Source organism: Aulonocara stuartgranti, assembly GCF_965226115.1.
Source record: "Aulonocara stuartgranti genome assembly, chromosome: 7".
NCBI lineage: Eukaryota > Metazoa > Chordata > Actinopteri > Cichliformes > Cichlidae > Aulonocara > Aulonocara stuartgranti.
The window spans coordinates 15,396,474-15,410,178 of record NC_138945.1 but is presented as its reverse complement, the minus strand read 5'-3'; the positions used below and the strand labels follow the sequence as shown (position 1 = coordinate 15,410,178).

Here is a 13,705-nt window from a genome sequence, read left to right as displayed (position 1 = left end):
TGCACAGCTGCCTCTTCTCCTTTCATCCTCTCCCCTCCCTCTCCCGTTTCTACTTCAATCATGAAACTGATCAATGATCAGCTGATCGGCTCTCTTGTTTGTTTATCGCCCACTTTGCGCAGAAAGAGGAAACCAGCGGATGTCGCGCTAAACAACAGCAGCACATTTAAGCTTGATCAGCTGTTGTTAGAATTTATTTAATATTAATTTCTAGTATCAGCTGATGTTTGCTGGAGCCACAGCTGCAAAAAAGCTGCAGGTCATGATATCGTTTGGTTATCTGGTGAGAGGGAAACATGAAGATGAAACCAGGAGATGTCCTTACTGGATCTGAACAGGTGATGGAGAAACAGGTTTACCTTTTAGGTGACATGAATGAGTTGAAGGGAAGTTATGAACTGTTTCTGAGAGACAAATAACCCCAGGATCCTTTTCTAAGCAGCTGACAGCTGGTAACTGTGCAGGGGCAGATCTAGCAAAGTGTGGCCAGGGGGGCATGTAGGGCATTAACAGGGAAAGGGGGGCACACAGAAATACTTTTCTTTCTTATTCTCATTCAAAATGTCTCGCTTTTAAAAAATAATTATCTGAATCTTACAACAAACGATTGATAGATTGATACATATATACCATCAAAACAGTGAACATCACTGTCACAGCAGTGTTTGTTTTCATTCAAAGGCTTTATGATTTTTGCTATAATGGCGGCCAGTCTCTAGTCAAAATGCCCGGGATGATTTTTCTGTCCCAGTCCAGCCCTGTATGCAGCTCATCTGCAGTCTGGTGTTGCCTACATCTTCCTATTCAGAAGGCAGAATTTCCGAGTTCTGAGTACAATCGAAAGCACCACGACTGCAGTTTTTGTGTTGGATGTAAAAGGCGCGCATGACGCTGTGACGTAGGCTAGAATCATGGCGGCGGTCAACAACGGTCCAGGCGTGGGATTTCTCTCGTGGAAATATGCACATTATCTTTTCCTTTCTATTGGTAGGTGGCACAGTGCACTTGTGGCAAGTAAGCAAGCTAGAAGACCGGCAAAGTTATGGAAGAAACACATTAACAAGAGAATTCTGAGTAAAACCAAAGTTACTTTCCCTAGTAACTAGTTACTTTGAAAGTAACGAGTAACTTGAAGTAACTGAGTTACTTTTGAGAGAAGTAACTAGTAATGTAACTAAGTTACTATTTTAAAGTAACTTACCCAACACTGCTATTGCTGGAGCACCATGGGTTGTGGTGGAGATGAGCTTTAACAGGGGCAATTTTTGCAAAAAGGTGTGAAAAATGTTTTCACCTTGTGTAAACCCGTAGAACTTCTTTTGTGCTAATTTTTCTAAAAACATTCTGAAGACATGATGTTACTACCTCTCACATAAGCACATTTCTTTCGGTTGCAAACCCCTGGCATTGCCAATTATTAATATATATTTGAAAATTACATTTAGCTCATCAACAAAATCTTCTTCAAAAGTTTACTCTCAAAATTCTGACTTTAATGTCAGGATTTTGAAAAGAAGAGGTTCCCAGTTTGTGGCCCCAATCCTCTTCCATACTCACAGTATTCTAATTTGGAAAGCTTTGTAGCTTTTGTGAATCATTGTGCAATGCTGCTTTAAATTGTCCATCTGTATTAAGGCAACACTTGGAGGTAAGAGAAATGCAGTTTAAATGTTGAGAAAACAAAATAACAGTCATTCTTTTTGTTTGAGTAACAGTAAGTTTAGGATTTTGACTTCTGCAGTACCAACCTAGCTAGCTAAGTGCTGTATTAACTTAGCTGGCTAACTAGCGAATTAGCCAGCTAACTTAGCTAGCTAACTATGATCAATTAGAGCAGGCCACTGATCATAGTTGGCTGTGACTTGCCCTTGCAACAACTTGTCATTATACTGCCTAGCGTGTTAGCTCAAGTATTTCCAAGCATTATTTATAGCACATATGGAAACCACACACTGGAAAATGCTAATACACCTTGCTACTTTACAATTCTGTTACATATTACCTACATTTTAAGGAAATTTTCAACTCTGCGATAAATAAAGGACATCTTATCTTTTCTTATTTTGCCTTATCTTACTTCTTGCAATACATTGGGTGATTCCCACCAGTTGGACACCCTTGTTGTGACTGCTTATGGATCATCACATCTAAAATATAACGTTGATTGTTTCTGTAGCGTTTAAATCTGTACAAGTGAAATACTTAATTTGGACTTGGTATATTTTTAAAACCATAAACAGTAGTATCACATCCATATGGAGACTTGGAAATCAGTGAAACTACGGAAACTGTAGATTATAAAAGCCGTAGAGTGGTTAGCGCAGGTGCTTGGGTTAGGGTTATGGGTATGAATCTGCAACCTAGAGCCTTTCCATGTGGAGTTTTCCTTTCACATTCTAAAGCCATAAATGTTAGGTTAATTGGTGATTCTGAATTGGCTTTAGGTGTGAACATGAATGGTTGCCTGTCTCTTTTAGTCCTGTGATGGACTGGTGATCTGTACACTGGGTGTACTGTATCTCTTGCCCTAATAGATGGAATAGGCTTCTGCAGCCCCACACTGTATAAGTGGTTAATAAAATGGATGTAGGATGTAGTTTGAAAACTGATTCATTTTTTGCAAGGAGTGCATGAAACAGGAAATATATTTTTATGTTTGTCAAAAAAAGCTGACAGGTGACACAACACCCAATCTGGATGAAGCAGATCCAGAGGCAGTTTTACATAGCACTTAGTTTCTAAATATGATGAATATTTTAAGATTCGAAGCTATGCTTTCAGTGGTGTTTAAACGAAGGGAGGTTGCGGCCCGAGTGCAATGCAAATCCATAATGCTATCTCCACACTATGTTCAAAGATAATGCTTGGGGCAGTTATCTAATTGCTAATGCAATGTGAGTGTTTCAATAATTAACGAGGCAGGGTTCACCCAGCTGCAATGACATCAGCTCTGATTAGTAAATGTGTGCGGATGGAAGTCAAAGTACTGCTATATCAGAGCAGACAACACCATAAATCACAATTCTATTAGTGCTGAATTTATTCATTTCACAGCAAGTCTGTCATGACAAACTAGAAACAGCAAATGCAACAGAATCACTGATGACTCTGAAGCAGGGAGCATAGACTTGACTTTAGTAGGAGTAACAAGTCTGCCTGAGTCAATGGCATTTTCTATTTACTACTTTGCTGCTGGAGTCATTTCCTCATTCAAAGCTTCATGTAAAGTTATGAAAAGTCAAATATTTTCAGTTTCTGTTGTTATTTATATATGTGTGAGAAGTTGGTAGAAACAGTATGTACTTTCAGATATCACAACACCAATATTGAGCATCCTTACATGACCACACAAACCCAGCACATATTTCAACATTGCATAACCATTGGCTGGCGGTCTTTTCTCAGCGGCTAGTCATAGTTGAAAACTAGTTTCAAAATTTGATTTAAACCAACATTAAGGACGATACCATTAAGTCGGTTCATGGTGCTTCTTAAATGTTGCCTGGACTTCCTTTTTAAACTTTCTAAGAAAATAACATTTGTATGAAATAATTTTTATACACTGGTTCCCAAAGTGAGGGCCTGGGCCCCCTGGTGGGCAGTTAGATATTTATTAAAAAAATATATAAAAAGAGAATTCAAATTGGAAATATGAGGTTTATGATATTACTCCTTATTCTGACCTAAATTTACTGCTCTTGCATTGAATTTTGTGATCCAGTGGAGGGTGGGTCACAAATTGGCCTTAATCCTTTGCATATGACTGGGTTTATATGGCGTTAGCAATTTAAAGACAACAGCCTTTGCTGTTTATGATTTTTGAATAGGAATTTCAAGGAAATAATTCTTTTTCTTGTATTGTGATTCGAGTAAATATTTAAGATGTATGGGACCCATGGCATTTTTTTGGCTTTTAAGTGGCAGCAGCACTCTTGACTTTGGGAATTTAAAAACAATTCTTGACAGAAAGAACAGGGGAGAAACTTATCCAGCTAAATAACAGTATGCTTGGGTTTATGATGCTAACATAATGAACAGAGACGGGATAATTCTAAGACTGAGATGCAATAGAATTTATGTGTCCAAACCTGTAAACAGCTTAAAGGCATTGTTATTTAAAATACAAACAAACAAAACAAAACAGGCGCCAGTAATGCTAAACTATATGTACAGAAGTTATTTGTTCACAGTGATGTACCCACTATATTAGTTGTCATTGTTTGAACAACGACATTTAACCATGCACTTAGTTAATAATTATGTTTTTTTCCCCCCGTCTTTGACTTTCAACATAAATATAATTCCATCTGTAATCCATCTGATTCACTGAGTTTTATAAAATATGACCACAAATTTTTTTTATTGAGGTCACATAGCAGGAGTACCGTGTACATTTTAGGACATCGTCAGGTCCTAAAAAGTTGTCAGGTATCAGTTGTCAGGAAAAAAGTTGTCAGGTATCAGACAAAAAATGTCAGGTCTCAGTTCTCAAGAAAAAAGTTGTCAGGTTTCAGACAAAAAAATGTCAGGTCTCGGTTCTCAAGAAAAAAGTTGTCAGGTATTAGACAAAAAATTGTCAGGTTTCAGTTCTCAAGAAAAAAAGTTGTCAGGTATCAGACAAAAAATTGTCAGGTCTCAGTTCTCAAGAAAAAAGTTGTCAGGTATCAGAACACAAGGTACCAGAGAGAAAATCTTCCTGCAGGTGGTGGTGTTGTCATGTCCCACCCAGTGTTGCCAACTTAGCAACTTTGTCGCTATATTTAGCGAGTTTTCAGACCACCTTAGCGACTTTTTTTCTTAAACGCGACTAGCGACAAATCTGGCGTTTTTAGAGACTTATTCATGACGACTTTTTGACGTGAAAGCGCGTATCGCTCTTACTCTCAATAAGCAGCGGGTGCTGCGGTGGGCACCTCGCCCGTGCTAAAGCGTTCACAGGCGGAGGATAGTCCTCCCCCAGCTGCTATCAGGGCAGGGCTCCCGCACTGACTGTAACGCAGTCAGTTCTTCTTTTACTGTTATGTTGTTTTGTGGACCACAAAGTTTAAAACCACACACACACACACACACACACACACACACACACACACACACACACACACACACACACACACAATAACTCCACCAGAGTGCCTGTTTCGGGTCACTTTTGCCAGTCCAAGCCCAGATAGAATAGAATAGAATAGAATAGCCTTTATTGTCATTGTACAGAGTACAACGAAATTGGAGTGCCACTCCCTTGGTGCAAGTTTCAATAATAAATATAAATGTAAAATATAAAAAGTACAAAAAAAAACAATCGTAAGTACTCAAACAATAGTATGTACAATATATACAGGATAGCAGCATTAATATAATGACAGTATGAATAGCAGCATAATATAATGACAGTGACGGTATGGAATAGGTTCAATTGTTTTTGTGCTTATTTACTACGGTGATAGCTCTGGGAAAGAAGCTATCCCTGAATCTGTTTGTCCTGGTTTTATGTGACCTGTACCGTCATTTAGCGACTTCTAGCGACTTTTAGGACAACCAATAGCGATTTTCCTTACTGAGGAGTTGGCAACACTGGTTCCACCCGAATTGATTTCCAAATACGTCATCAATGTGTGACAGTGGGAGAGCGTAAGGTCATTGACCTCACTGGAGTTTTACTGCGGTTCAGGCTCCTAACGACACAGGGGCTGTATCCCAATTCAGGGTCTGCAGCCTTAAAGTGCGCAGCCTTAACGGTCCACAAGGGCCGCGTACTTAAAGGCCGGAAGTGAGAGGCTTGTGAAATGGGACAGTCTAGCCTCTGTCGCGCTACCCAGGTTGCCTAGCAACCATGACACTAACGGCTGGAAACGTTTCATACAGCTTTGTTTGACAGAAATGAAGGAGAAAATCTTTTGTTCATTTGTTTGTTTGTTTGTACATGAGCTTTGATTTGATAAGTATCTGAGGCTGACTGTGAAATCATGATTATTGGGCTTCACTTCTGTACTGAACAGTCATTTAAGATTATCTAGTAAATAACAATTAGCCAATGTTGTTCATGAGACTAAAGTCATCTCACTTTGGTAATGTAAATATAATATGGCCAATATTAAAGTTATAATTTCAATCATTATTAGCTGTTACAGCAGTGAATGAACTCTATTTCAAATACTGAGCTTCAGTAAAGATTCAAGCTGCATTTATTTATATTATTTATATTTCCTGTCACCTTAAATCTTCACTCAAAGACAGGTTTCTTTGACACAGTATATATAACTGTGTTATATATATGAGAGACAAATATTGTTCTTTTATTATGTTGGCATTACTAAATTTGTCTCAGTGCTTAATTTAAATATCCATAAAATCATCACATTCTCTGTAAGATTAAGGTCAACTATTGAACGATGTATATTTTAAAGTAAAGGCTTTAAAACCAAGTTAGTACAAACGTCACTAATGTCACATAACTTTGCCGACATGTGGCCAACAGTAATGTTTTAATGTTCCTCATTATTAAACATTTGCACATAAATAAGTGACATAATATTCAGTACTTACTTTTAAAAGTTTACTCTTCGGCCGCCCCTCTTCCGTCGTTTTTTTTTCCGGCAAAATTATCCACACCCACCGCCGCGCTATGCATTCTGGGATATGTTGGGCCACGAAGTCTGCAGCGCCACATCCTTAAAATTCAATGAAATGAAGGACGCATTTGAGGACCGCATTTTGAGCAGCCTTTGAATTGGGACAGCCTTCGTCGTGTCGCTGTGACGTAATTGGCCTTAATATGCGGCCTTTAAGGCTGCAGACGCTGAATTGGGATACAGCCAAGGTAAGTTTAACTTTGGTTGTGTCCAAATTCATGGGCTGCATCCTCCTGAGGCCGCATTTGTAGACCGATTACGTCACAGTGACGCGCTGAAGGCTGTCCAAATTCGTAGACTCCTCCGAATGCAGCCGACAAATGCGGCCTCCTTTTCCCCGAATTTGAAGGATGGGTCGGGTGTGTCCTTCGTGGCCCACCATATCCCAGAATTCATAGCGCGGCCCAGCCAAACTCCAGTTTCCAACAATGGCGGCCGCAACTAAGTTTTAAAATTACTCATACTAATCTTTCTGGGTCACAAAATAAACCTTTAACATATTTTCAGGCAAGAAAGTAGCTGTGTAAACATCAAATGTCTGCTCGGTTTATCAAGATATCGCATATTTGCAAAAGTGCTTCGACGTTTTCGGAGACGTCTGCTACCCACCAGCTCGATAGCTAGCCGGGAGCTCGAGGGTTACTGATGCGGCCGAGAACGGCACAACTCCCGGCACGTCATGTTCAGATCACCGCGGAGTTTCGCTGCTCGGGTTAAACGTAATATATAAGTCACTTAGACAACCTAAAAATGTTATTGTTGGGCTTTTTTCAGTGTTTTGTTTGTTCGTGAGTAAATCGGTTTGGCTGAGATTAAAGTTATTAGATTAGATAAAATAAAACTTTATTAATCCCCCGGGTGGGTTCCTCCTTTGTTTTTACACAGCTGACTAAACGTCAAACAGAAAACTGATTAAACAGAAGTATGAGACAGTCGAGAATTTACGCCAGTGTCCTGTTATATTTTAGATAGCAAGGAGCAGACGGACGAGTTTATTAAACTCCACTGAGACAGCGGCGACGCTAATCAGAAGGCTAGACCGTCCAATTTCACGGCCGTTTACTTCCGGCCTACCCGACCTTCTGAGGACCTGGCCCACGTAGACCGCGAAGGCCAGGTCCTCAGGAGGATGCAGCCCATGAATTTGGACACGTCAATATGACGTGTCCAAATTCATGGGCTGCCACAGTTGTGTTATATTAAGTTGCGGTTATGTTGTGAAAGTTAAATATCAGAGAAGGAAACCTAGTTTTGTACGAAACCAAATCAGTACTATTTTTGTCTGGCTAATTCATTCTAGCTAGCGACAGTGGTGAAATGTGATTTTTTTTGTTTTTTATTCGGAGATGTTTCTGTTTTATTAGGAGACTGTCTCACCCCAACATCGTCAGACTCATGGCAGTTGCCCGCACTGAGTCCTGCTTTTTGTTGGCAGCTGAATACATTCATGGCGCAACCCTGCAGCAAGTGCTTCACACAGACAGCTGCTACTCTAATAGTCTGTGTTATTGAAGGATTCGGCACTTCTTTTGTTTTTTTTTATCCATTTTTAGACAGCGATGAGATCGGCTACACACTCCACAGAAGCCCAGAGTTACTGTTAATATCAAAAATATAATGCTGTCCTTTGAGATTTTAACATTTAAGACTGTGAGTGTAATGGATCTAAAACTGTTTAAATCTCTACAGCCTGGTAACATGGAAACTTTAAAAACAGCAGCAGAAGGTTTCAGTAGTGTAGTCTAATTTGTTCTTTTCATTTAATAATAATCCATATCATGTATAACAGCTACATTCACCCTGGAGAGAAACTAGTGAGGGAGACCATCAGGACCAAGCTGGGTTTCCTGGGTCCAGAGGTTTGGAGAAACTTCTTCCCTTTCTTTCATCACAGCTGTCCTGTGCCAGAAGTTCTGTTGACCCACTGAAAGAGGCTTCATTTAAGAAACACCAGGAACACTGAAGCTCATGGCATTGATCAAGCAGGACAGCTACCAGCAGCTCCCTCACAGGGAAATCTTCAGAGCTCCTCCGTAGGCCCGCCCCAGGAGATGGATAAACCCAGCATTTCATCAACACTGTGATGGAGACCTTTGGTTTGTGTAATGTTATAAATACTCGGATACTCCCCAGAGGCTCCGGACTTTTACATAAAGATATTATATTCAGTCCTGTAGAAAGTTATATATTTAAAAATATATGATCCTCTCTGGTTACTCTGGTATAAATAACTCTGAATCACTTTATGGTAAATAACACACTATCTGCAAAAAACTGTGAAAACTGTGACCTTTGACCTTCATCGGGTTTTATTTAATTGTGTTAGAGAAACTCATTTATCATTGAAGTGTCTTGCAACAGGGCTGGTTAAATCATTCCTCTTGATTGAACTTCTGTGTTCATTAATTCGATCTTTAAGAGGGCGAGATGTTTCTCCTATATATATTTTATTGCATGGGCACTGTATCATGTAGATTACATTTTTAGTTCTGCATGTAATAAAGCCCTTTATGGCAATGGTTTTGTCACCTATAGGGTCTTTGAATGATTTAACATTTTTGGTATATTGACAATTAATGCATGCCCCACACTTGAAATGACCATGTAGGTTATGAGTTATCAGGGTTTTATCTGAAGTGATAGGGTCCTGGCAGGCTCTAACAAGCCTATCTACCTATTAAGACACACTTAAAGAAATACGAAAGCACAAAAAGGAAGCTAAAGAGCTCCTCAAACACAAAGTGAAACTGGCCAAACAGCAGCTGAAAGAAAAATTTAAAGATGCCGAGGAGCAGCTCAACAAAACCTTAAAAGAACTGAAGGCAAAAGAAAAGCAAGCCGAGGACAGGAGGGGATTCTGGAGCAGACTGCTGAGAAAGAACTGACCCAGCAGCATCAAGTTTGAGGACATCAATAGTTTCTTCCCCCTCTCTCCACCTTTCTTTCACCCCATCCTTCTTCTTGGGATGTTTGTTTGTTTTTTAAAAACTCTAATCTAAATACATGTACTGAAATACACAAATAAAATTGCCATAACTTGACCTCATGTTGCCTGCTTCTTTTCTTGTGTGTGCAGCTGCAGCAGCTTCAGCAGCCTGCGTCTGTGCTAATATTTCCTTGTGCTACATGAATCGGCAATGAAGTTCCTGAGCTAGAAGACTCAGAAACAATCTTATTTTGCCTGTCCACCCTGTACATGCCTTGTACAAAATGTAGGCATTCACCGCCGCCAGGTCCAGCATATTGTAGAAAACCGTTGCTGCTCTTACGGAATACATCCGCGCAAGTTGAGGAAGTTCACGCCAGACTTTATTCACCGTGCCCCGTAACGGCGTTTTGCGCTGCAGCAGTCTGTGCGACAGTGACAGTGAAGTAAAGAAATTGTCTGTTGTGACGTTTCTCCCATCATCCAAAAACGGCTCCATCAGTTTCATGACCACGTTCTCTGCCAGCCTCTCTCCCTTCTGACGACTGGGGTCTTTTCCCAAGTAAGGAGATGCACTGCAGACATATTTGGTGTCCAAGTCCGTGGCCATCCAGAACTTGATCCCAAATTTGTCTGGCTTGGTTGCGATATACTGTGTGAATGGACAACGAACCTTGGTAGGGAACAGCTGTTCATCTATGGTCATGTGTTCTCCTGGAGTGAAACTCTTAGCACAGTTCTTGTTGAAGCGTGTCCAGATGTCGGAGATCACTGCAAATTTATCTGTTTTCACCTGTTCTGCCTGCGTGTCCTTGTCATCAAATCGAAGGTGTTGCATAATTGAAATGAATCTATCTCGGGGCATTGTCTCTTTGATTACTGGCACCAGAAATCTTTCTGACCAGCAATCCACAATGGCACCAACAGGACACATGATTGCTCTCACAAACAGGATTGAAATGAATGCCATCAGTTCATGAACTGACAAATTCCAGTCCGGCTCTGTTCTGTGGGCTTGATGGACCGTACACTCCCTGATGGTCTGCAGCATTCCCACGTCTAACAGGCAAAGAAAGCGTTGGAGCACACTTGTAATCTTACGCTGTCAGAAGATAAACAAATAGAGAATGGTAAATTTACATGGACCTCACTCTAAATGGGTTTATATAAATATCATATGTAATGTGGCAGTGACAAACCTTAGCAGACTCTGTGGGTCCAGCTTGTGCAGTGAAGCACGAGCGATTTGCTACTGCACTGGGCATTCCAATGTCCAGTGTTTTTTCCTGATAACTGATACCTGACAAATTTTTTCTTGAGACCTGACAATGTCCTAAAATGTACATGTCACACAGCGGAAATTTGTGTTTTTATGTTTTATCAATCTGTGTATTGGTACATAGTGTTGATTTTATTTGCATGATTTTATAGTGATATTTATATTGCATGTTCGTTTATTGATATTTATACTGCATGGTTTTATCCTCATGTTTGTATTTGTGTTAATGTTGTACCATGTTCCTTTAACCCACTGTGGACTAAACAGTCAATTGTAGGCACCTGTGAGGTGGGGGCGTTCCCCAAGGTGGCCTATCAGCCGCCAGGTTGACCTGTTAAAGGGGATAGCGAGCGCAGAGACAAAGGAGAGTGACGCACGAAAGGTGGGCAGGAGAAAAAGGAGCGCGTGCAAGCCCGCACGTGTGTGGAAGGAACTGCTGCCTGACTGTGGGGTGCCGCGAGTTGTTCGGCGATCCACTCCCAACGCAGGGACGGCAACAGTGGGTGGCGATGGCTGCAATGCACAACAGGGCAGGGATGCCCTTCTGCCTGCATCTGACGGTGAGACGAGGGAGGCTGTGTTCAGGTGTGGAGTGGGGCGGGACTGTGCGGCGACGCGCTGTCAGGAGGAGACAGGTCTGCGATAGGAGCCCCCTCCCTGGTCTGTTGCTGACGAGTTTTACCATACTGGAAGAGAAGTTCCTCTCCTGTCTCTTTCATATAAGGACCATTCGCCCATGTGTGGCTGGACTGTGGGATTATGGGACTATGGGAGGGTAATTTTAGCATATGGAAAACATTCATTTAGCCTTGTTTTAATATTGTATAGTTATTTCTGCCGGCAGGGTTTTTAGCGGGTTGCAACACTATTTTTATTGTATACGGGGAATTTTATCTTGTATTTGTGACTCTGGCTGTGTTTTTTTTTTATGGAAATAAATGGTGTTTGAAGCCAGCTAAGTTTCTGTGCTCTGAGCGCTGACCCACCCACTCCCCTTTTTCGCTTGTATGTATACCAGACGTGGTGGTGAAGATTTAGGTCCACCAGTCTTAGCGGCTACATACACCGTACAGGAGAGCCAAGGACTGTTTTCACACAGACCTCATTAGAAGTAAAAGTTGTATTTTAATCATAAGAGTCGCCCTCTGCAGGCCATTAGAAAGAATGCACGTTCACGCGGATTACGTTTTTCAAACCTGCAAGCTGCATACATCTTATAAACGATATTCCAAATTGTCTGTGAAGGTTCTCAGTCATCCAGGTCATCGTAGTCAAAGGAGCTTGCAAAGAAAAGCGTCTGGACTTCTTTAAGTTGCTTGAAGACGTTTCACCTCTCATCCGAGAAGCTTCTTCAGTTCTAAGGTCAAATGGTGGAGAGTCCCAGATATAAACCTAGTGGGAGTATCCCCTCACAGAGGGACAAAAGGACCCCCTGATGATCCTCTAATTGCCTGAGCCAAGGTGTGAAACTGGGCGTGGGTCCCAATCAGCCAGAGTTTCGGGTGTGTTCATTGTGAAACCTGGCCCCACCTTATCATGCGAATTCTTGAGATTAGATGGCCCAGGATGTGAGTCGGCGTTAAGGCGTCTGGGAAGGGATCTCAAAACTGGATTATAGATGGCAGAGAGTTGGTGTCGTAAATCACCGCCTCTGTTCAAAGATGGTCGCTCACAGTGGACATAGATGCTTCTTTCACTCCTCTTTCAAACCATCTGTCCTCTCTGTCCAAAATGTGAATTTCCTTGATTCCCTTTCATACTCCCTCACCAGTTGAAGGTGTTCCTCCCAAAATATACGGCAATATGTCTGTGAAGGGTCTCAGTCATCCAGGTCATCGATATTCCAAATTATTATACAAATGATATTTGTCGCTGACTTTCCTACATAGTCCATGCAGATAAAAGTTAATATACTTTTCAAGTCATCAACTGTTAGAGCACAACTAAAATGTTATTGAACAAACCTCCCAATGTTTTTGCAAAAATAAAAAAAATGAAAATGCATTGTACCAAATTAACATTTTATTGGTTGTAAAGAACTGAAAATGGTCATTTGTTGGATTTGGAGCATTAGGAGGTCACAAGCCAAGTTATAGGTTAACATAGGATCCCTTCTTTGATATAACCTTTACAATTCTTCCATCCATTGAACTTGTGAGTTTTTGGAGAGTTTCTGGTTGAATGCCTTTAGAAGATGTCAGAATAGCCTTCCACAGCTGCTGTTTTGATGTAAACTGCCTCCCACCCTCATAGATCGTTTGCTTGAGGACGCTCCAAAGGTTCTCAATAGGGTTGAAGTCAGGGGTGGATAGGATGAGTTTCTCTCCTTTTATGACCATAGCAGTCAATGCCACAGAGGTGTTCCTTTCAGCATGAGATGCATTGTATGACATAACTGAAAGAGGTCGACTACTCCACTACTGTTACCACTCAAAATCAAAGTTATAGTTTTCTTAAACTCTCAAAAGATATTCTATAGTGCAACGATGCATAAAACTTGCTCATAGTGCAGCAGCAAATTCCTCTATATGTGCCATACAGCCCAAGGCCCAGGAAGAGAAAAAATACAAAAGAAAAAAACCCAAACCCGGGTTATTTAAAAAAGTGGAAACTCTCCCTCTGCTTACATGCCTATACCAACATACCCACTTCATTGAGTTTAACAGTGGGCGATTTTAACACTCAACCCAGTAACCAGGTTAGGCTATGAGTAAGCTGGTTGCACACTTGACAGCTCTGGAAGTGTTTGAGCCAAATGTCAGACCGCACACCCCACCAAAGTTTAAATAAAACAAACTAACAAAAACAAAACGGATGGAGACTCCACAGAAACCAAGACTTACCACACTAGAGAACCATGTAGTCACAGCT

General features: G+C 41.0%; 1 long non-coding RNA gene across 1 annotated transcript; it reads left to right on the top strand.

Moving 5' to 3' along the window:
* The first annotated feature begins 337 nt into the window (after positions 1 to 337).
* Positions 338 to 9,342, top strand: LOC309711304. The gene is made up of 2 exons (XR_014277932.1): positions 338 to 1,648; positions 8,419 to 9,342. It is a non-coding gene; the product is annotated as an uncharacterized lncRNA (long non-coding RNA).
* The last annotated feature ends 4,363 nt before the right edge of the window (positions 9,343 to 13,705 follow it).